This window comes from Carlito syrichta, unplaced genomic scaffold (genome assembly GCF_000164805.1).
Source record: "Carlito syrichta isolate Samal-C Ts95f unplaced genomic scaffold, Tarsius_syrichta-2.0.1 Scaffold303049, whole genome shotgun sequence".
In the NCBI taxonomy this organism is placed as follows: domain Eukaryota; kingdom Metazoa; phylum Chordata; class Mammalia; order Primates; family Tarsiidae; genus Carlito; species Carlito syrichta.
The window spans coordinates 201,771-224,286 of NW_007247145.1; the positions used below are offsets into that span (position 1 = coordinate 201,771).

Consider the following 22,516-nt stretch of genomic DNA (forward strand, 5'->3'; position numbering starts at 1 on the left):
TGGCAGTGGATTCTGGATTCTCAGTGACTCTGTTATCTTGAACTTGCAGTCATGGCTGAAGTAAGCGTGTTCCTAGATGAGACTGCCCATGGGTACAGCAGATGAAAAAAGAGCCTAAGCTGTCCACACACTCCTAGCCAGTCCTGACACCAAGCACACACTTGGAGAGGACGAGGAAGAGCCTAGTGGAAAGCAAGAGATCCATCTGGAAATGACCTGGACTTTGAGGTACTCCTCGACCCACACACAGATCCATCAGTACAGGGTGGAAGTCTTACTGGCTCTAGGAATCTGATCACCACCAGTCATTGGCCAGCCACTAAGCTATGTAGACACAGAGGTGGCAAAGAGAAAGTCAGGATTAAAAATGGAAATTAGACTTTTTTGAAAAGCTGAAAAAAGACATCAGTGATCTCATACTACCAGGAAGATGGATTTCACAGAATTAATGTCATCAAGTTACTAAAGAAATGAAGAAACAAACAACAACAAAAACCAGAGACAACAACTTTCAGGGAAAATATATTGGAATCCAGAATTGCTATAATGCATCATCTTTAATGCCCGTTTTCAACAAAATATTATGAGCTATGCAAAGGAAGAGGAGTGTGTGCCCAATAGTCAGCAATAAATGCAGTCAATAGAAACTGTCTCTGAGTGTCCACAGATGTTGAATTTGTAGACAAAGGCTTGAAAACCACCATTATAGTTATGTTCAGTCCTATGTATAAAACAAATATAAGAAGACTCTGGAAGGTTGAAGGAAGTCAGATCAACTGGGGACAAGAACTAGAAGAAACCATTTTTGAAGCATTATTATTAAAAAACCATTATTAAAGCATATTATTAAAAAAGTAATAATGAAACCACAAATAGAGAATCTTAATAGAAAGACGGAAATTATTTGTTAAAAGTTAAAAAGGACCAAACAGCCTGGACTTAGTGGCTCAACCTGCCATCCCAGCACTTTGGGAGGCTGAGACAAGTGGATTGCCTGAACCCATGACTTTGAAACCAGTTTTGACAACTTGGCAGGACTTCATCTCTACAATAAATCAAAACTTAGCCAGGCATGGTAGCATGCTCCTGTAGTTCCAGCTACTTGGAAGGCTGAGGTGGAAGGATCCCCGGAGCCCAGCAGTCAATGCTGGAGTGGCCATGACTGTGCCACTGCACTCAGCCTGGGCAACAGAGTGAGACTCCAACTCAAAAAAAAGAAAGAAAGAAAGAAAGAACCAAACAAATTCTGGCATTGAAAAGTACAATATCAAAGTAAAAAATATACTAGGGGACCCAACAACAGATTCAACAAGACAGAAGAAAGAATCAGCAATGTTGAAAGATCAATAGAAATTATCAACTTTGAAAAACAAAGAAATAAGAAAATGGAAGAAAAATGAGCAGAGACCTGTGAATATCAAGAATGCCAACATACAAAGAGGTAACCCCCAAAATGAATTTATTTATAAAAATTATATATTTATTCTTACATGTTTAAACTCAGTCACCTTCAAAGCACTGTCCATTTGATGTAATACACCAGAAACTACTAAAACAGTTTCTGAATTTATCAATTTGGATGACTTTTAGTGCTCCTGCTGTTTTTTATTTCATCTCTTCCACATCCGCAAATACGTTTCCCTGCAAGGACTTTTTTCATCTAGGGAAGCAACAAAAAGTCACTGGCGCTGAGATTGGGTGAATAGGAGGATGGGGCATGGGGGTCATGCTGTTTTGGGTCAAAAAATCCTGAACACACAGCACAGTGTGGGCAGTTGCATTGTCATGGTGAAAAAAAAACAGTCACCTGTTTGCCACAACTCAGGTCGTTTCTCCCACAAATTGTGATGCAACCTTCTCAAAACTTCCAGATCAAAACTTTGATTTAGCCGGGCTCGGTGGCTCAGCCTGTAATCCCGTGCCTTTGGGAGGCTGAGGTGAGTGGATTGCCTGAGCCCGTGGGTTCGAGACCCGTCAGTGGGCAGCAAGACCTCATCTCTACAATAAATCAAAAAATCAGCTGGGCATGGTAGCGCGCGCCTGTAATTCCAGCTACTCGGAAGGCTAAGGCGGAAGGATCGCCAGAGCCCAGCATGTCGAGGCTGCAGTGGCCGGGAGCAACCACTGCACTCTAGTCTGGGCAACAGACTGGATTGTTTGATCCAGAGGGACAAATCCTGAGTGTACTACAAGGAGCCCACCCTCCAAAAGAGGGTTTTTTTGGGGATCCCCTCATACATATAAAGGGAATCCTAGAATGAAAGGAGCAAGAGAAAGAAGAAAACATTCCAAGAAATATAGTTGAACACTCCAAAAATTTGATTAAAAACCCCTAATATATGCATCTAAGAAACACAACTAACCCAAAGTAGGATTAATATCTAGATACATAATAGATTATTGAAAGACAAAGGGAAAATCTTGAAAGCACCAAGAAAAAAAATGACTCATCACATAGAGGAAGTCTCAGGATGATGAATGGCTGATTTCTTATTTGAAAAAAAAAGCCAGAAGCAGTGAAATGACAGAATGCTAAAAGAAAAAGTTGTCTGCTAAGAGTTCTATACCTAGCAAAACTATCCTGCTAAAAGTGAAGGAGAAATTATGACATCCCAATTTTTAAAAAAGTTACAGAATTTGCTGCTCACATACTTTCCTAGTATACTAAAAAGAAATCTTTAAAGCTAAAAAGAGACTACTCCAGATAACTCAAATTCGTAGGAAGAAATGAAGAACACTGGAACTGTTAAATATATGAGTTTTCAGAAATGACTGTATAAAGATAGTTTTTTTACCTTTTATACAGACATAAAATCATATAAAGCAGATAGAAGTTTATAACAAGTATGATCAATATATATATTTGATAATAATAACACAAAGGTGTTTGGAGAAAATGGAACTATTCTAGAACATGGTTTTTATATTTTACTGAAAATTAAGTAATAATTCCAATATAAGCTGCAATGAATTGTGATAAGCTGAGGTAAACACTCAGAAAATAACTCAATAACATAAGTTAAAAGGAATTAATGGAATTAGAAGCGCATACCACAAAATATGTATTTAACACAAGAGAAGGCAGTAAAGGAAGAGAAGAGCAAAAAATGAATAAATAGACACAAAAAAATATCATTACCATGGCCTTTGTAAAGACAACTATGTCAATAACACTTTTAACATGTTGGTCTTACCACCCCAATGAAAAGACAGATATTGTCAGACTGAATTGAAAAAAAACCTATATCTAGATCTAATTTACATATCTATACTCACACAACTGTATGCTATCCATAGAAACAATTTTTTTTTTGAGTTGGAGTCTTACTCTTTCATCTAGGCTATAAGGTAAGCCACGTCATGATTGTGGCTTACCTTAACCTTGAACTCCAGGGCTCAGGTGATCTTTCTGCCTCAGCCTCCCAAGTAGCTGGGACTACAGGTGTGCACCACTATGGCTGACTAATTTTTAAAAAAAATTTTATAGAGATAAGGTCTTATCATGTTGCCCAGGCTGGTCTCAAACTCCTGAGCTCAAGCAGCCCTCCCACTTAAGCCTCCCAAAGTGCTGAGATTACAGGCATGAGCCTCCATGCCTGTCTTAGAAATATATTTTCGATTCAAAACAAAATAGGATAAACATAAAAGAATAGAAAACGATTTTCTATGCAAATACTAATAATTAGCATCAACAAAATGTATTTTGAGAACTATTACTAGAAACAGAGGGATATTTCATGATTATTACTAATATTCTATAATGATTAAAGAATCCGTGTATCAGGAATATATACCAAGTGTATATGTATATGCACCTAACTACAGAGCTTCAAAACACGTGAAGCAGAAATGGACAGAATTGAAAGAAGAAATAGACAATTCAAAACACTAGTTGGGGGCAACCCCTTTGGGTCCCCTCCCAGTGTGAGAGCTTTTCTGTCCTCTTAATTTCCTGCTTTCTGAAAAACAAACAAACAAAAACAAACACTAGTTGATGATTTCAATACCTCACTCTCACTAATTAATAGGTTAACTAGAAAGCAAGACTTTCTATAATCAGCAAGGCTATAGAAAGCTTGAAAAACTCTGTCAACCAACTTAACCAAATGGGCATCCATAGAATAATCCACTTAACAATTACAAAAGACACATTCTTTTCAAATGCACATGGAATATTCTCCAGAACATAGTGTATGCTAGGTCATAAAACAAATCTTAATAAATTTAAAATAATTGGATTTTTTTGAAATATGTTTTTCAGCCATAATGCAATTAAATTAGAAGTCAATAATAAAAATATTTGGAAGCTGAACAACACTTCTGAATAACTCATTAGTCAAAAGAAAAAAATTGAAAATATTTTTAACCGAATGGGAGTGAAAATTCTACATATTAAAAATTATGAACTGTAACTCAAGCACTGCTTAGATAGAAATTTACAGCTTTAATTTTCTATTTCATAAAAGAAAATGGCCTCAAATAAATAACTTAGGCACCCACCTTATGCAACTAGGAAAAAATGCCAACAAAACCCAAAGCAAGCAGAGGAAAGAAGTAATAAGGATGAGAGCAGAAATCAATAAAGTCGAATAGAACAAGAGAAAAATTTTGTGAAACCAAAAATTTACTTTTTAAATATCAGTAAAATTGATAAATCTTTAGCTAGATGGACCAAGAATGAAAGAAGGCAAAAAACACAAATTAGCAAAATAATGATTAAAAGATGCGTCATTATTACTGACAAACAATTTGAAACAATCATATGGGAATATTATGAACAACCTAATGGCAGCAAATTAAATAACTTACATGAAATAGCAAGGACCTAAATAGACACATCATTAAAACTGACTCAAGAAGAAAAAGAAAGGACAGACCTATGATAAGTAAGGAAATAAATTTCGTATTTAAAAAGTCTTCCCACACCTAAAAGCACAGGCCCAGATGACTTCACTTGTGAATTGCATCAAATACACATATAACGTATATATAAAATATCATAAATATATATTATATATATTTGTATCTATTATATGAGGGGGAGACCCAATAACACAGAATTTATTTATAAAAAATTGTATATTTACTTTTATATGTTTAAGCTTCAGTTGCCTTCAAAGTCCTCTTCGTTTGATGCAATACACTTACTGAGATTCTTTTCCACTGCTCAAAACAGTTTTTGAACTCATCAATTTGGATGCCTTTTAGTGCTTCTGCCATTTTTTTGTTTCACTTGTTTTGCATCAGCAATAAATTTACCTTTGAGGACTTTTTTTATCTGGGGGAACAAAATAAATTTGCTTGGGATGAGATCGGATGAAAAAGGAGGGTAAGCATGGGGTCATGTCATTTTTGGTAAAAAAAACTGCTGAACACTCAGCATGGTGTGGACAGGTGTGCTCATAAATCACCCATCACGAAATGGGTAAATGTGCTGAAAGAATCTCCAAAAACAACGAACTGAAGCCAAATGCAGCCCCTCACGATAGCCAGCTGGTACACTGATGCCGATGAGTTCTAGAACACCTAGCGGGGGAAGCCTGTACTATAGGGGCCTGCCCCCCAAAAGATTATTCTGTTCTGTTTTTTTTCCAGAATGTGTGTGTGTGTGTGTGTGTGTGTGTGTGTGTGTGTGTGTGTGTGTGTGTGTGTGTAAAATATATGTATAAATAAATACAACTTTCATTAAACCTTTCTGAAAATAGAGATGGGAGCACTTTCCAACCTATTATACTAATGCCAGACAAAGGCCTTGCCATAATGTGCTCATGAACATAGATGCACAAATCCTTACCAAAATATTAGCAAATTGAATCCTGAAACATGTGGAAAGGCTTTTGCACCATGACTAAGTGGGATTTATCCCAATAATGTAAAATTGGTTTAATGTCTGAAAGTTAATTAATGTAATATGCTGTATTAATAGACTAATGGACAAAAGCCATGTTATCATTTCAATAGGTGAAGAAAAGGTGTTCGACAAAGCCCAACACGCACTCATAATAAAAATTTCAACAAAGGAGGAATAGGAGAGAACTTCTCAACCCGAGAAAGCACCTGTACACAAACCCTGCAGTTAACGTCACATATAATGGGGAAAGATGTATGCCTTTCCACTAAAATAGGGAACAGGATGAGGATGTTAATTTTTTTTTTTTGAGTTGGAGTCTCACTCTTTCACCCAGGCTGGAGTGCAGTGGCCACACTCATGGCCACCCCAGCATTGACCTCCTGGGCTCCAGCATTCCTGCCGCCTCAACCTTCCAAGTAGCTGGAACTACAGGCATGTGCTACCACGCCCGGCTATCTTTTGATTTATTGTAGAGATGAGGTCTCGCCAAATTGCCTGGGCTGGTCTCGAACTCGTGGACTCAGGCAATCCACTCGCCTCAGCCTCCCAAATTGCTGAGATTACAGGCTGAGCCACTGAGCCTAGCCAAAAGATCTTAATAAATGAAAAGACATTCTAGTTCATGGATTGGAAGATTAAATATTATCAAAATGGAAATACTCCCCAAATTTATCTATAACTTCAATTCAGTCCCTATCAAAATAGGTTGTTTTTTTTTCTAGAAATGGATAAGCTGGTTCTCAAATTTATATGAAAATGCGATGAACCGGGCAACCTCTTCGGGTCCCCTCCCACTATGAGAGCTTTTCTGTCCTCTCAACAAATCCTGCTTTCTCAACAAAAGAAAAAAAGAAGAAGAAGAAGAAGAAGAAAGAAAATGCAATGGACCTAAAATAGTTAAAAGAGTTTTGAAAAATATGAACAAAATTGGAGGACTTACTCTACTCCATGTGGTGTTTTAAAAGGTACTATAAAGTGAGACTATTTAAGATAATATGGTATTCGTGCAAGGATAGTCATATAGATCAATGGAACAGAATGCTTAGAATTCACAGAAATAAACCCTTATATTATGTCAGCTGGTTTTCAGCAAAGGTGCCAAGACAATACAATGGGAGACACTATAATCTTTCCACAAATGTTCCCGGAACAATGGGATATGCACATTAAAAAAAAAAAATAGAACTTCACATTACACTACACACAAAAATGAACTCCAAATGTATTGCTGACCTAAATGTACAAGTTAAAACATCTAGAAGGAAGTATTTGTTACCTGAGTCTTGGAAAAAAATCTTAGATACAACATCAAAAGCATGATCCATAAAAGAAAAAAAATGGTCATTTGTACTTATTAAAATTAAGAAATTTTGAGCTCCAGAAGAAGCAATTAAGAAACAGAAAAAATGATCCACCGAGATGGGGAGAAAATATTTGCAAATCATATATCTGATAAAGGACTTGTGTCCAGAATGAATATATGTAGTCCTTTATATATACATATGTATCTATATGAGAAGATTAACAACTCAATTAGAAATGAGCAAAAGATTTGAATAGGCATTTCACTAAAACAGATATACATGAACTTCTGCTTGGTATCATCAGTCATTGTAGGAATATATATTAAAACCCAATGAGATTCCATTTCATACCCACTGGAATGGCTGTCTCTAAAAAGACATGCAATAGCAAGAGTTGGTGAGGATGTGGAATCTGGAACGCTCATACGTTGCTGGTGGGAGTGTAAAACAGCACAACCATTTTGGAAAACAATCTGGCAGCTTCTTTAAACTTTAACATAAACTTCATGTGGCTCAGCCGTGCCACTCCTAGGAATTTACCCAAGAGAAATGAAAATATGTCCACACAAAGACGTACACAAATGTTCATAACAGAATCTTCCTTAGCCAAAAGCTGCAAATAAGCTAAGTGTCCATCAGCTAGTAAATGGATAAACAAAGATGGCATATCTGTGCAGTGGACTACTATACAGCAATTATAAGGAACTAGATCCGTACTACGCCATGAATAAACCTCAAAACATTATACTAGTTAAAAGAATCCAGATACAGAGCTACTTATGATAGGATTCCAGTTTTGTAAAATGTCCAGAAAAGGCAGATTTATTGAGATATAAAGTAGATCAGTGACTGCTTTGGACTGGTTGTGGAAGTGGAGATTAACCCTAACTGGCATGATGAAACATTTTTAGAGTGATGAAAATGTCCTCACGCTGGATTGTAGTGCTGGTTGCAAAACTCTCAAATTTACTGGATTGTACACTTAACTTTTAAAAAATCATATCCTTATGGTATGTGAATTTTAAAATCTATTTTATTTTAATTTTTTGGGGAGACAGGGTTTCAATCTGTTTCCCAGGCTGGAGTGCAGTGACATGAACCTGGCTCCTTGCAGCCTCTCTGCACTCCTCCTGGACTCAAGCAATCCTATCATCTCAGCCTCCTGAGTAGCTGGCCACAGGTGTGCGCTACCACATATGGCTAACTTTTGTATTTTTTGTAGAGATGAGATCTCACTGTGTTGCTCAGGCTGGTATTGAACTCCTGGCCTCAATTGAGGCTCCTGCCTCAGCTTTTGTAAGTACTCGAACTATAGGCATAGGCCATCAGACCCAGCCAATAGTTAGATTTTATATGTAAATTTTACCTCACTAAAGCTTTTCCTTTTTTTTTCCAAAAAAAAAAAATCTATTGAAAAAAAAATGACTTTTTACATCAATAATATTTTCAAGGACGAGATTTATATTGGAACTATGTGTTAACTGACATTAGTATTACTATTTAATGTTAGTAAATATTTTTCTTATATACACATGTCTTTTTTGCACGTTAATTCATGATCATTAGAAATGGCTTGGGGACCAGATTTTATTTTCTTACATGTGTTTTTAAGGCTTTCAAGGTAAGTAAATATTAAGATTTCTGTGTCGTGAGATTAGTTATCTCTAAAACTACAGAAGTTGTAGTCAACAATACTTGACTATGAAAAAGGTGAAAAGTGAAAAAAATTAAAGATTATTTCGTTAGAGCAAAGCAGTTAGTTTCTTCTGATTCTATTCTATATCTTACTGTCCTGATTTTTTCTTTTACCTACCCGATTTTTAAAAAAAAATACTTAATATTTAAATTATTCTGGAAGTGAAAACCTCTCTCTGTATATATGGAGCAGTGATACCAAGGGCAGGGACTAGATGAATTATTAAATTACTGGGCTCATAGATATAGCATTTAACATATTCACATGTTCCCTGCTGTTAGCCAATCCTCTAAAAGGCCTTGGCCATTGTCTTTCGGAGAGAAAGAGTAGCCTGACAAAACACCTGGGAAGAAAGACAACCAGAGCATGCATCAGCTTGAGCAGGCGGAATTTTGTCACACATTGCTTGGCGATGCTGGTGGGATGGGAAGCAGGCAGAATCTTTGGGGTCACAGCGATTCCTGGGGGCTCCATGACTCATGGACCATGAGTCGTAACATCCCACATGGGAGAGGGCTTAGCTGAAGGGTTTGACACTTTCAGTGGGAAGTTCAACAAAAACCTTGTCCAGATTTGCCTTACAGAGGTACCGTCATAGGGAGGAAGATCAGGGAGAAGGCGGCAGAAACCTTCACGTGTGTCTAAAGGCTGCCTCGGGGGAGGCTGATGGCTCTGATTCTCCTGGTGGCCTTTCTGGAAGAGTGCTCAGGGGTCTCATTATATCATTAATTTTCACAATGCTCTTGTGGCTGGGTAAGAAGGCACATATTATTAGGAACAATCTTGATAATGAGACGTAAGTGAATCCATCAGAATGGTCTTTTATTGGAGGACGATATGTTTGGTGCTCCTGGGAGGTGGGTGTCTTCAGCCATTATTCCTGCTTCTGTCCAGCCCAGAGCCCTGTCTCTGGACTGTGCTCTCAGATGGACAGAGTTCATAAATCACCAAGAAGGGGCCGTTCTGCCAACGGAGGTGAATTGCAACTTAGTAAGTCTGTACCCAGCAGAGCTGCCTCAGAGAAACTGTCAGAGGAGGGCAGGTTCAAACAGGGAACATTGACTCTCATTCTAACCTGCTGCACAGCAGACAGGGTGATTCTCTAAGACAGGGTCCCCAACCCCAGGTCATGGACCAGTCCACACAGCAGGAAGTGAGTGGTGGGGGAGCCAGTGAAGCGTCATCTGTATTGACAGCTGCTCTCCATCGCTTGCATTATCGCCTGAGCTCTACCTCCTGTCAGATCAGTGGCGGCATCAGATTCTCATAGGAGCATGAACCCCATTGTGAACTGTGTATGCGTGTGATCTAGGCTGCACGCTTCTTAAGAGAATCTAATACCTGATGATCTGAGGTGGGGCTGAGGTGGCGATGCTAGCACCGGGGAGCGGCTGCAAATACAGATGAACATAAGCAGCAAGGTTTGACTCCACAGAGACCATAATAAATCAATTGCTTGCAGATTCATATCAAAACCTTGCCAGTGAGTGGCCAGTGAGCTGATGTACTTCAATTGTACAGCTGTATCTGGTGGCAGGCTCTTAGTCAGAATCCGATACTTATTTTAGTCCACGTAAGATCTGCCCATTATTTTATTTACCACTTGTGTCTGTGCCTCTTTGTTTAATGGTGAGTTGTATTATTTTATTATATATTGCAATGTAATAATACTAGAAATAAAGTACACAATAAACGGTATGCTTGAATCATCCTGAAACCACCCCCCACCCCACCCCCCCAGTCCATGGAAAAAATTGTCTTCCACAAAACTGGTCCCTGGTGCCAAAAATGTTGAGGACTGCTGCTCTAAGGGATGTGTAGTATTTGAAAGTCAGTGCCCCCTGTTTACCGGGCACTTACCTCACTTCCTAGCCAGTGATCTTGCCTGTTAGTTGGGAGCTGCTTGCTAGTCAAGAGTTCTTAACCTCAATTTTATTGAGATAAAGTTGACATACAACAAATGTGCCCATTTTAAGTGTATAGTTTGAGTTCTGACAAATGTGTACACCTATGTAACCACCACCCCGGTCAAGATGTAAAAATATCCCTGCTCTCCTGAATGTTCTCTTTTGTTGTTGTCTGTCACTGTTTTTGTGTACGTGTAGGCAGGGTGACTAAAGAATTGATTTGGAAATGGAAGTTTCATGGAAGCCTTTAGTGGGCTTAGACTTTTTTTGTTCTCTCCAGCTCATGAAAAGGGAATGTATGCGTGTCTGGAAAAGCTGTTAAAAGACAGCAAAAATAAGCTTCAAGAATGAAGTATGGGACTTCTGAGACTGCCCTGCCTTTTGATCAGTTACCATTATTGTTAGCCAAAAGGTCCCATTAAAGTAGTAATGGTGTGATGGGAACGCTGTTTCATCAAAGACATGCTCTGGAGAAAGAGGTGATGGAGAGAGGCGCCCCGGACTCCACACACTCACAACTCGGAGTTTCATGCCAAGAACCCCCACGCACTATCATGCTGTAAATTAAGATGGCCATGCAGGGAGAACAAAGATGCAAAGCCCCAAGAAAAGATAGAACTGACTTCTATTTTATTTTGACATGCTAGGAACACAGAAAGACTGAATTTCTTCTCCGTCCCTCCCTTCCTTTCTTTCTTCTTTCTTTCTCTCTTTTTTTTGGCTGAAGTGCAGTGGCACAGGTCACAGCTCACCATAACTTCAACTTTCTTCTACCTCAGCCTCCTGAGTAACTAGGACTATAGGTGTGCACCACCATGCTGGGTTAATTTTCTGATTTTTTTTTTTTGTAGAGACGAGGTCTCACTATGTTTCTTAGACTGGTCTCGAACCCCTGAACTCAAGCAATTAATCCTCCTGCCTTGTCCTCCCAAATTGCTGTGATTATAAGTGTGAACCACCGACCTGGCCTGATTTTCTTTTTCAACTTCTCACTGACACCATAAAAAGCGACATTTCAGATTGAGGTATTCTGGACATGCAACCAGAACTAAGTCCCGAGATGCATGACATTCCCCCCACCCAGAACAAAATGATGGGAAGTGACATCATGCCACTGGCGCCCTATGGCGACGGGCAGTATCTAGAAACAATAGGAAGACTGTTTTTCTGGTTCACTGTGGCCTCTGTGAGTCATTTTCTTCAAGGCTGTTTGCTCACAAAAAACTGCTGACCAGGATACCTCGTATTATGCCAAAATATTTATAAACTGTCATCCCTCTGGGAGTGAGAGGGAGAATATTGCTTGTTTTAAAATAAACCTTAATGTAGGGCAGGTGAGTGGTTAATTTATCCATTTATCTTTTTAACATGAAGGGAAAGCAGCCTGCTTTCCTGCCTGATTGAGAGGCTTCCCGGTGGCCACCTCACACGTCGCTTCTCACACAGCTATGTCTTTTCTAAGTGGCAGGTCGGTGGCCCTCGGGTTGCTGGTGCAGAGATGCTAAGTGCGTGTGATTGGTATCATTACTGGTCTCTAGTAATTGATTACCGTCCATGGTGAAATATTCAGGGCAAGCGCACAGCCAATAGCAATCACTTAATCCATCATGGCTGTTTGTTCCTCATCTCCTGAGACCTATCAGCCACATGCTATCCGACCCCACCAGGCAAATTGCCGATGGCTGCTTTGTGTGTACAATTTACTGTGTATTTACTGTGTTTCCCATGTTAAGCAAAGCCACCAGCTTTAACGAACAGGGAGGTGCAGGGGAGGTTCTTGCTTTGCAATGTCAAGCTCGCTCTCTGCTTAACCTCTTGGGCCTCCTTTTTCTTAGAGATTTGTGATTCATTGGCATTGGTTTTCGTTGCTTAAAAGGGTGGAAAAAAAGCCGAGTGGCATCGTGGTTATATTAGGAATATTAATTACAAGACTTGAGATAGGTTGATTGGAATAAGATCCTGGAGAGTTGTTTGTAATGCAGATTTTTTAGAAACAAGAAGTGGGAGAATCATGAATAACAACCAGAACTAATCAGTTTTGTGTGTGTGTGTTTAATCCACTGATAATGACTAAAAGTAGTTATAAAAAGAAGTAGGGATTCGGTGGCGACACCATTTTCTCGGCTCTCTTCCAAGATGTTTTATCCGTGGATCTTGGCAAGTATGCCTGTGCCTAAGGAACTCGGGTCCTCAGCCCAAGCAAGAGCACAATAGAAGGAGGAGTATGACAGCTGGGAGGAGAAGAATAAACAGATGACTGTGCGTGTGACAGCACCCTGATGAAACGGGTAACACTGTCCATGACCACACTTGAAAAAACAAAACAAAACACAAGTTTGTACTCATCTGTCTACAGGAAAAAATGAGAGCCACGAATGGGAAAAGGCACACAGTGGTCTGCTCCCCTGTTTGTGCTGATCCTGCTTTCAGCAGAGCTGAAAGACCATAAGGGGTGGGTATTTGCAAAAGAGGGTGCTGCTGGGTCCACCAGTGAAATTGGGAGGCCAGCAGGAGGGAGGCTGGGAAAAGCTTGAGGAGGCATGGTCTCGGAGACAGCAAAGACCATCGCCTATTTCTGCAGCCACTCTTGAAGAGCCTGAATTCCAATACTTATTTTAAAAACTGCTGTAAGGGTCTCAGTGGAGATCTTTGTTGCCTCTTCTGGTTTGTGTGTTTAAACTCGCTCTGGTGTCTGTAGCATATGGTAGAATTCTAGCTAATTCCCAGGGGCTAGGGCAAATATGGCCATGTGCCTTGTACCCTCTGGGCGAGGCTTTCCATGGGCACCTCCCTTCAAGGGGCAATTTCTAGACAGCACAGAATCGTAATCCTTGCACACACGCGTTCCTCATTTGGGGCCTCTTTGCTGAATGACACCAACAGCTGGTTTAAGCGTTTCCCAAGTTTGCTGAGCATGTTTCACTGTTGATCACAATCTATTTTAGCTCAAATAAATAAATTAAGCACATCTAAAGGCACTGACCTTTTACTGTGTACAAGAAGACGTCAGTTGTTGCACAGAGCGTTGGCTTGGCCTCCTGCCTTTTAGCCAACGTGTGATGCCCTCTGCGATTCGAGGGACTTGAAGATTTGGGTGTTCCTCTCTCAGAGCTTGGCTCCATGGTTCTGGTGAGGTTTTCCTTCTCTGTCTGGTGCTGCATTCCTACTCTCACTCTTCAGCCGCGGCATCAAGAACTAAAATAGCAGCCTATAAGGAAGTTCAGCTATATTGCTGGAAACCTCCAGAACTGCCCCATGCTATGCTAATACCTGTCACTTTTCAGGAAACTTTCAAAACTTCGTCAGTTTGGCCTATTCTAGAAACTTTCCGAGATAGTCTTTGCGGATGCCTTATTATGCTAAAGAAAAGCTGACTTTTGGTGGATAGAAAAATATAGTCTGGTGGTGGTTCCATGTCATCATGAATGTCCCCTAATCAAAAACTGCCAGACTCTATATTTGCCATATTAAATTGCAGAAAGCGGCAACAGCTGTCTTGTTCCATGTTTACTGTTCCATTTATACCATCTGTGATGGTTTGTCTTACATGTCAACTTGATGGAGCGATACTACTGAGTTATCTAATCCAACACGACTCTAGGTGTTGCTGTAGAGGTATTTTATAATGTGGTTCACATCTCCAACGGGTCACATTAAGTGCAGGAGATTATCCTGGAAGATCTGGGTAGGTCTGATCCAATCAGATGAAGGCCTTCAGAGCAAAAACCAAAGAAATTCTGTCTCAAGCCTGCAGCATAAAATCCTGCCTTGTGTTTCCAGCCTGCTGGCCTGCCCTACAATTTCCAGACTTGCCAGCCCCCACAATCCATGAGCCAATTCCTTAAAATAACTCATATTGGTTCTGTTTCTGCAGAGAACTCTGGTACTCTGTCTAAATGGCATATTTGAAAGAGCAGGAGCAAATTATGTAACCTTGTCCATGATCCTCTTCTGGGTAGATTATGCTGTAATAATCCAGTGCTTCATCAGGTCAGGAAATTAGGTATGTTGACTTCTTTTATACAAAGCAAAAGGAACACTGTTGGTATCAGTGCTTTTAAAAACGGTTGTGAATCCCCGGTTATTCCTTCCTGTTCACAGTTGATTTTAGTATCTCGATTACTATCTTTCCACCCCTACCCCATCACTGTATTTGATGATATCACCACCTGTCTATTTTCATGGCTTTGTGATCTCCTCACTTGCAATATCTCTTCTGAAGGCCACGCCCTTGACCTGTCATCAGCAGTAACCGATCTTACTTTCAAACATCCTGCTATCCAACCACCACCTCCTGTTCTTCTGCCTCCCACTGCTTGAATTCATCAAAACTCATCCCACCTGCTGACCCCACCATGTTTTCCTGACACATCATTTCTCCGTGTCCTTACCTCCCTCCCAAACCAACTTAGATCTCAGGGCCCGTTACTGTAATTGCATCTTGACCTCTACCCATTACTTTTCTCTCCCGTTTTCTCCTCCATTAAACTTGCCTGGCATAGTCCAAGCCCTGGTTAAACCTGCCGACTCAGCTACTGTGTTCCTGTATCCAAGCAGCTGAACCTCAATGGAGTAAAAAACATGGTGGTGTTGACTATTTATTCCCTCTTGGAATTCCTTTTTTTTTTGAGTTGGAATCTCACTCCGTCCCCCAGGCTGGAGTGCAGTGGCACGCTCACGGACACCCCAGTGTTGACCTGCTGGGCTCCGACGATCCTTCCACCTTAGCCTTCCATGTAGCTGGAACTATCGACATGTACTACTACTCCCAGCTAATTTTTGATTTATTGTAGAGATGAGGTCTTGCCAAGTTGCCCAAACTTGTCTCAAACCCATGGATTCAGGCAACCCACTCGTCTCTGCCTCCTGAAGTGCTGGGATTACAGACTGAGCCACTGAGCCTGTGCCCCTTGAAATTCTTAACCACAGATTCTCAAGTGGGACTCCACACCCCAGCATACTCACTCTGTGTCTCCTAGTGTGTTTGCTTGTTCAGTTCCCAAATGATATTTCACACCTCCTTCCTCTAATACTGTCTTCCATATTACCAAATCTAATGAAAGTTGAGCACTCCAAATCTAAAAATCTAAATTCTGAAATGCTCCAAAATCCAAAACTCTTTGAGTGTTGGCATAATGTTCCTTGAAGGATTTTGAATTATTTGGATTTGGGATGCTCAGATGGTAAATATAATGCAATTATTCAGAAATCCAGAATGCTTCAGTCCCAGGCATTTTGGATAAGAGATATTCAACCTGTAATCAGTCACTCTTCTGTCCCTATTTTCTCCTTGCAACATTCAACCCATTGACCGTTACATCTCCATTATGACACTGGCACTCAAGCTAGCCTGATACATTCTGTATCATTCTCTTTTTATGGCATTAAGTAAAAGACAAAGCTATAGAGATAGAATACAGGTCAGTGGTTGCCAGGGATGTGGGAGGAAAAGGAGGCATACGTAGGTGAAGTATAGGAGATTTTTAGGGTGGCGAAACTATTCTGTTTGATACTATAATGGGAAATACATGATGCTGCACATCTCAAAGCCAATGGAATTTTACAGCACAAGGAGCATACCCTAATGTATGCAAATGTTTTTAAAATTAGCAGGTCAGAGGATCCCAAGAAGGAAAGCAGATTGTGACAAAAGAATTTTAGCGATCACAAATATATGAAATAAGCTCACTGAAGGGATTTAAGGTTAAAGGTACTGACCCAAGCAGCTTTGGAAATGAGTAGAGACTACAAAATGAAAAGCAAAAGCAGCTGCATATAAGAGCACTATACGCTGGTTGGCAGAGTTCCCCCAAATTAACAATTCTGAAACAACTACATTGGAATAGAATGACTAAGTAAACAGATGGTGAATGGTGAGAGGCAGCTTTCTCACTGTCCAAGTGAGGGGTTATAGCAAAGCAAGAAGAGCAGGCTAGAATGATCATGTGGTGATGGCATAGCGTAGAAGATGTCAGGACAAACTCATATGTAGCTTAATACAGATGAGGATGGATACATACGTCAGTATCTACAGATAGGTGTATATACACAGGTTAGTTTCCACACATATATTCCCTTGCTCTGGCAGTTGAAAGGGCCTGGAAATGACACCACAGCAATGCTGAGCACACGGAGAACCCAGATCTTGGTTTCTAATTACCTTTCTTTAGTAAAAGGAGCCATAGCTTCTTGAAGAGATGGCGGATTGTAGGACTGGGGCAGGAAAAATAGAAGATGAGCCTGAAGAGTCTTATACTGGCAAGAAGTAAGAAAGTGTCCAAAGCACCTCTCATAACAATGGGAGTATGGCAGAGGAACAAGGAGCCAACTGAACAAGCTCCCCATGGTCAAAGCTGGAACAGTCTGAGCAAAATAAATAAAGTATCAAATAAACATTCATGGGTCCATGATGGTCTAAGTGACTGAATAAATAAATAGATGTGGAGGAAGAATAATCTATCACACACAATGGGTTTCAAATGGAAAAAAAATTCCAATAGATTCTCCTCCCTCAAGGAGGTGGAACATAATTCCCATCTCTTTAAATATGATCTATACAGCAACTTTTTTCTGAAGAGTATGGTATAAAAAGGAGGAAAAGATTGGGTGCAGTGGCTCTCGCCTGTCATCCCAGCACTTTGAAAGGCTGAGGTGGGAGAGTGACTTGAGCCCAGGAGTTCGACATCAGCCTGGACAGCATAGTAAGATCTTGTCTCAAAAAAACCCCAAAAAACCAGCTGGTCATGGTGACCCATGCCTGTAGTCCCAGCTATTTGGGAGGCTGGGACTGAAGGATGGCTTGAGCCCAGGAGGTCGAGGCTGTGGCAAGTTGGGATCACACTGCTGCACTCCAGGCTGGGTAAAAGAGTGAGGTCTTATTTCGAGAAAAAAGAAAAATAAAAGAAAGAGAACATGAAACGAATAATTTTACAGCGAGGAAAAAGTGGCAAATACCACCTCAACCAGATGATGAAGCCTCACATCAGTAGTCATAAGTCATGTTGCTGTCACACATCCTTGATATGATGTGGCACTTCATCTCTGTGGTCCTCCTCCCAGAAACCCGCAATGTCAGTCTAGCCTTGAGAAGAATCTCAGACGGTGCCCAGTTGAGAGGCAATCTACAAGCTGGTCAGTTTTCTCCAAATAACTGACCTTTCCTCTTCAAACTGGTTATTTAAAACCAGGAAACCAGAGGAGCTGTCCTTGCCAAGAGGGACCTGATGAAACATAATGACTAAATGGAAGGTGATGTCTTGGAGGGGACCCAAAATAGAAAAATGTTGTTAGATAAAAACTAAGGACATCTGAATAACATGTGACTTTTTGTTAATAATAATGGGTCAATATTGGTTCATTAGTTGTGACAAATGTACCATACTAATAGAAGATGTTAATAATGGGAGGCTGGGTGTGGTGGCTCATGCCTGTGATCTCAGCACTTTGGGAGGCCAAGATGGAAGGATCACCTAAGCCCAAGAGTTTGAGATCAGCCTAGGCAACACAGGGAGACCTTGAAATAAAATAAAATAAAATAGTCAGCTGCCTGTAGTCCCAGCTCCTGGGGAAGCTGAGGTGGAAGGATCACCTGAACCAGGTAGTGATCCTGCCACTGCACTCCAGCTTGGGCAACAGAGTGAGACCCAAACTCAAAAAAAATAAAAAAATAAAAAAGATGGTAATAATAGGAGAAACTGGATGTGGGGCATATGGGAACTTTCTGTATTATTTTTGCAACTTTTCTGGAAATCTAAAGCTATTTGTCATGGGTTGAAGTGTTTTCCGCTCTCCTACCCCCAATATTTATATGTCGTCTAGACCTGTTGTCTAAGCCACCCAGACTGTGATATTTTGTTATGGCAGCCCAGTGAACTAATACACTATACTAAAATTTAAGAAACAATTATAAAAACAGCACTGACATTCTTTCTGTTTCCAGCCCAAGGCTTTTGCCTGGACATCTCCTTGTCATTCAGACCTCAACTCAAAATCACCTAAGAGGGGCCTTCTCTGACCACACAGTCTCTAACACTTTACTGTATTTTGCTTTTCTGCATGGGACTTATCACCAACGGTTATTTATTATTATTTTTTTTTCATATGCTTCTTTACAAACTCCTTGAAATGAGGAACCTTGGCTGTCTTGTTCACTGCTGAAACCCCAATACCAGTACCGCTGTCGGTGCTGACTATATAGTAGACACTCAGTGGGTATTTGCTGAATGAATAATGAATCCCCTGGGAATCTGGAGCTCTCGATCTTGACTGAGTATTCACTTTTAGACTGCAAGTGCCTCCATGAATCTTAAGTTACTAGGATCTAGAGGGTGGCCAGACCACAGATAGGGTAGCCCAAAGCATTCGATTTTTTTATGCAACTCTGTCTAAGGAAGGGAATCAGCCCGGACTCACCCAAGAATAGAGGCTGGGAGATGCTGCCTCAGCCAGAACCCTTGCCAATCCTCCAAGACTGGGGCAAAATCAAGTCAAAATAAGATTGCAGTAACAGCCAAACAAGGTGTGTATTCAGGTGGAAGGAAGGGACGCCTCTTTCACGGATCAGGGTGGAGGGAGGCGTCTGATTCTCAGGGAGGACATGGTGTTTGTAGTCTGTGGATATGAAGGCTGTAAAACCAAGTGCCCTTCTACAGGAGGTAAAGAATCCTGGGAGTCAGGCTCCAGCCCTAGGGCAAAAAGGCTGGTAGAAACAAAAGTCTCCAGACAGCTAACTGACATCAGGGCTGGGCTCAGGCTCTGCAGAATACTGAATGAGTAGGGGAGAGGCCCATATGCCAGAAGCTCTATGGCAGGTAGTAGGATAGCCAAGCAGGTAGTAGGAGAGTCCAGGGAGACAACAGCTCAATGCTCGGCCAAGTCCTGACACTCTGCCCCCACCCACCCAGACCCTAGGGCAGGGGGTGGAGAAGGAAGCAGAGGGATATTCCCACTTAACTATTGGTGGTTGTTCCACAGAACACGTCTGAGTCCCTTTTGTGCTGCTATAACAATATAACTGGGACTGGATAATTTATAAAGAACAAAAATGTATTTTCTCACAGTTCTGGAGGCTGGGAAGTCCAAGATCAAGGCTTTAGCAGGTTCAGATGTCTGGGTGGGTGGGGGCTGGGAAGTCCAAGATCAAGGCTTTAGCAGGTTCAGATGTCTGGGTGGGTGGGGGAGACTGTTCGCTGTTTCCAAGATGGCGCCTTGATGCCACATCCTCCAGAAGAGAAAATGACTGTGTCCTCACATGGCAGAAAAGTAGAAGATCAAACTAACTGGACACTGTGGGAAGCCTCTTTTATTATATAATGCCATTCATGAGGGAGGAGCCTTCATGGCTTAATTACCTCTTAAGTGTCCCACCTCTTGATACTATCACATTGGCTACACTAGAATTTTGAAGACAACATGTTCGGACCATAGTAACCATTAATCCAGCTGTCAGTGACTGGACCTGGTTAGAGCTAAGGTGGCAACTGGAAAACGCTACTGTGGGCAGTATGGAAGGGGATCAGCAGACAGGGAGGTGGAAGGTGGTGGTCTCCACAGATGGGTGGATTGATGGGCTCTCCCTCCAGAAACAAATATGTGAGAAGGTGCATTTAAATGACTGTTGTGTAAAAGCGTTAACGATGGAGCTACAGACCAGGCAAGTCTAGACTCATTTATTGCATGTTGAAGAAAAAGGCAACTTAGAGCAACATGTTTTAATAATTTATTTACAGATTCTGTGGTCTTAAGTCATTCTAACCCGTAGTTCTCTCACCTTTAAAATGGAAGTTAAAATGCCTACCTTGCAATGTTGTTAGAAGGGTTATAGATAATGCAGGAATGACACCTAACACTGAGCCTGACACATACAAGATGCTTCATAAACAGCAGCTGGTGTTAGGATTTACTAGCACCACATGGGAAGGCTTGTGCTTTCATTCCATCAGTTTCTCTAAAAGTAACTGGTCAGGAAGCCCTTGGAGAGTGAAAGGAGGATGTGTACTTGTTTCAGTGCCATCTGGCAATGGAGAAGTGGCAAATCTGCTTCCTGTTCTATAACTGGTTCTGAGGAGAGGCCAGGTGGGCAGGCTGACCAACAAGTCTCCCAGAGGGGGGTTATCCATGGAAGGGAGGTCATCCGTGGGAGGGAGGTCATCCATGGGAGGGAGGTCTTCTGTGGGAAGGAGATCATCCATGGGATGGAGGGGAGTCATTCGTGGGAGGGAAGCCATCTTTGGAAGGGAGGTCATCCATGGGAGGGAGATCATGCACAGGAGGGAGGTCATCCACAGGAGAGAGGTCTTCCATGGGAGGGAGGTCTTCCATGGGTGAAAGGTCATCCATGGGAGGGAGGTCTAGGGAGGGAGGTCATCCGTGGGAGGGAGGTCTTCTGCGGGAGGGAGGTCATGCACAGGAGGGAGGTCATCCATGGAAGAAAGGTCATTCATGGGAAGGAGTCCATCCATGGGAGAAAGGTCATCCACTGGAGGGAGGTCATCCACGGGAGAGAGGTCTTCCATGGGAGGGAGGTCTTCCATGGGTGAAAGGTCATCCGGGAAAGGGGTCTTCCATGGGAGCAAGGTCATCCGTGGGAGGGAGGTCTTCCATGGGAGGACCAAAGACACCCACGGTTCTTTGACAACCCATCAGGGTCTAGACTGGGGCCTCTGGAGAAAAGAAGGTGGCAAATATCCAGCACAGCTGTGTGCCCTCTTGCTTCTCATAGGGTTGGTGCCACAAAGTCGTGGAAGGCATTTGGAGGATGGAGTGAGGGTCAACTGCCACTTACCAGGAGGAGATGGAGCCCAGAAACCATCCTGTGCCACTCATTTCTAAAGCACTTCTCCATCTTCATTTCTGGAGGACGTTTCTTTCAGAGGGAAGTAGCACTTGAGACACACTTGCCACCTGTGATGCTGTTCCCTCCTCACTCTAACAGGCTTCCTGGAGAGGTCTTGGCTCATGCTTGCTGACCCTTGGGATGGGTCTGCAGCCAGAGTTGGTGCTGAATCCTTCTCTGCTTGGGAGGGTCTCCACTCTCAAGGATGGGGAGCCACGTATCTCGTCTCCACGTTAGCTCATTTCCTTTGAGGCTGAAATCAAGAGGGAGACTTTGGCCCAAGGATTTCTTTGTGACTTTCTTGGGCTCCATTTTTTTTCACACTCTGCTTCTGATTCAAGTAGAAGGAACACTGACCTGAGGTATGGGGTGAATTCTAATCCCACCTCTGAAATTGACCAGCTGTGAGCCTGGAGACAAGTCTGTAAGTTATGAAAGCAAAAGTAGCTCCCCATGTTGCCATCTCAGTCTGTTCTCTTCCTTTCCCATCAGTAAAATGAGAGTGTTTGTTGTGACAACTTCTGTGGTCCCTTTCAGCTTTGATATTCCTTGATTCTTTGATAAATTTCCTTGAGTTTCTGTGAAGGAGCAGAAAAGAGCATAGAACATCCTTTTAATTCTTATCTGGAGAGTTAATCTGCATACGCCTAATTAGCATCACCAGTAAGGGCAGAATGTTCCAGTGCAGGGTCTGGCTGCATCTTTAAATAGTGCGGCATGCAGGGATCCACTCTTGTTCTCCTTAGTCTTCTATGAAGGACACACCTGGACTCAACAGGCTATTTATGATAATTGGGGGATCTGTATCAGGCATTATGTAGGACAGAATGTCTCAGCCCCAGCACGGTTGACATTTTATTTTATTTTTATTTTTATTTTTTTGAGTTGGAGTCTCACTCTGTCGCCAGACTGGGAGTGCAGTGG

At 41.6% G+C, this 22,516-nt stretch overlaps 1 protein-coding gene across 1 annotated transcript in view; it reads left to right on the plus strand.

Moving 5' to 3' along the window:
- The window catches only part of MAML3 (mastermind like transcriptional coactivator 3), a 486,970-nt gene that overhangs the window by 173,178 nt on the left and 291,276 nt on the right, over window positions 1-22,516 (plus strand). The gene's annotated exons all lie outside the window — the stretch shown is intronic.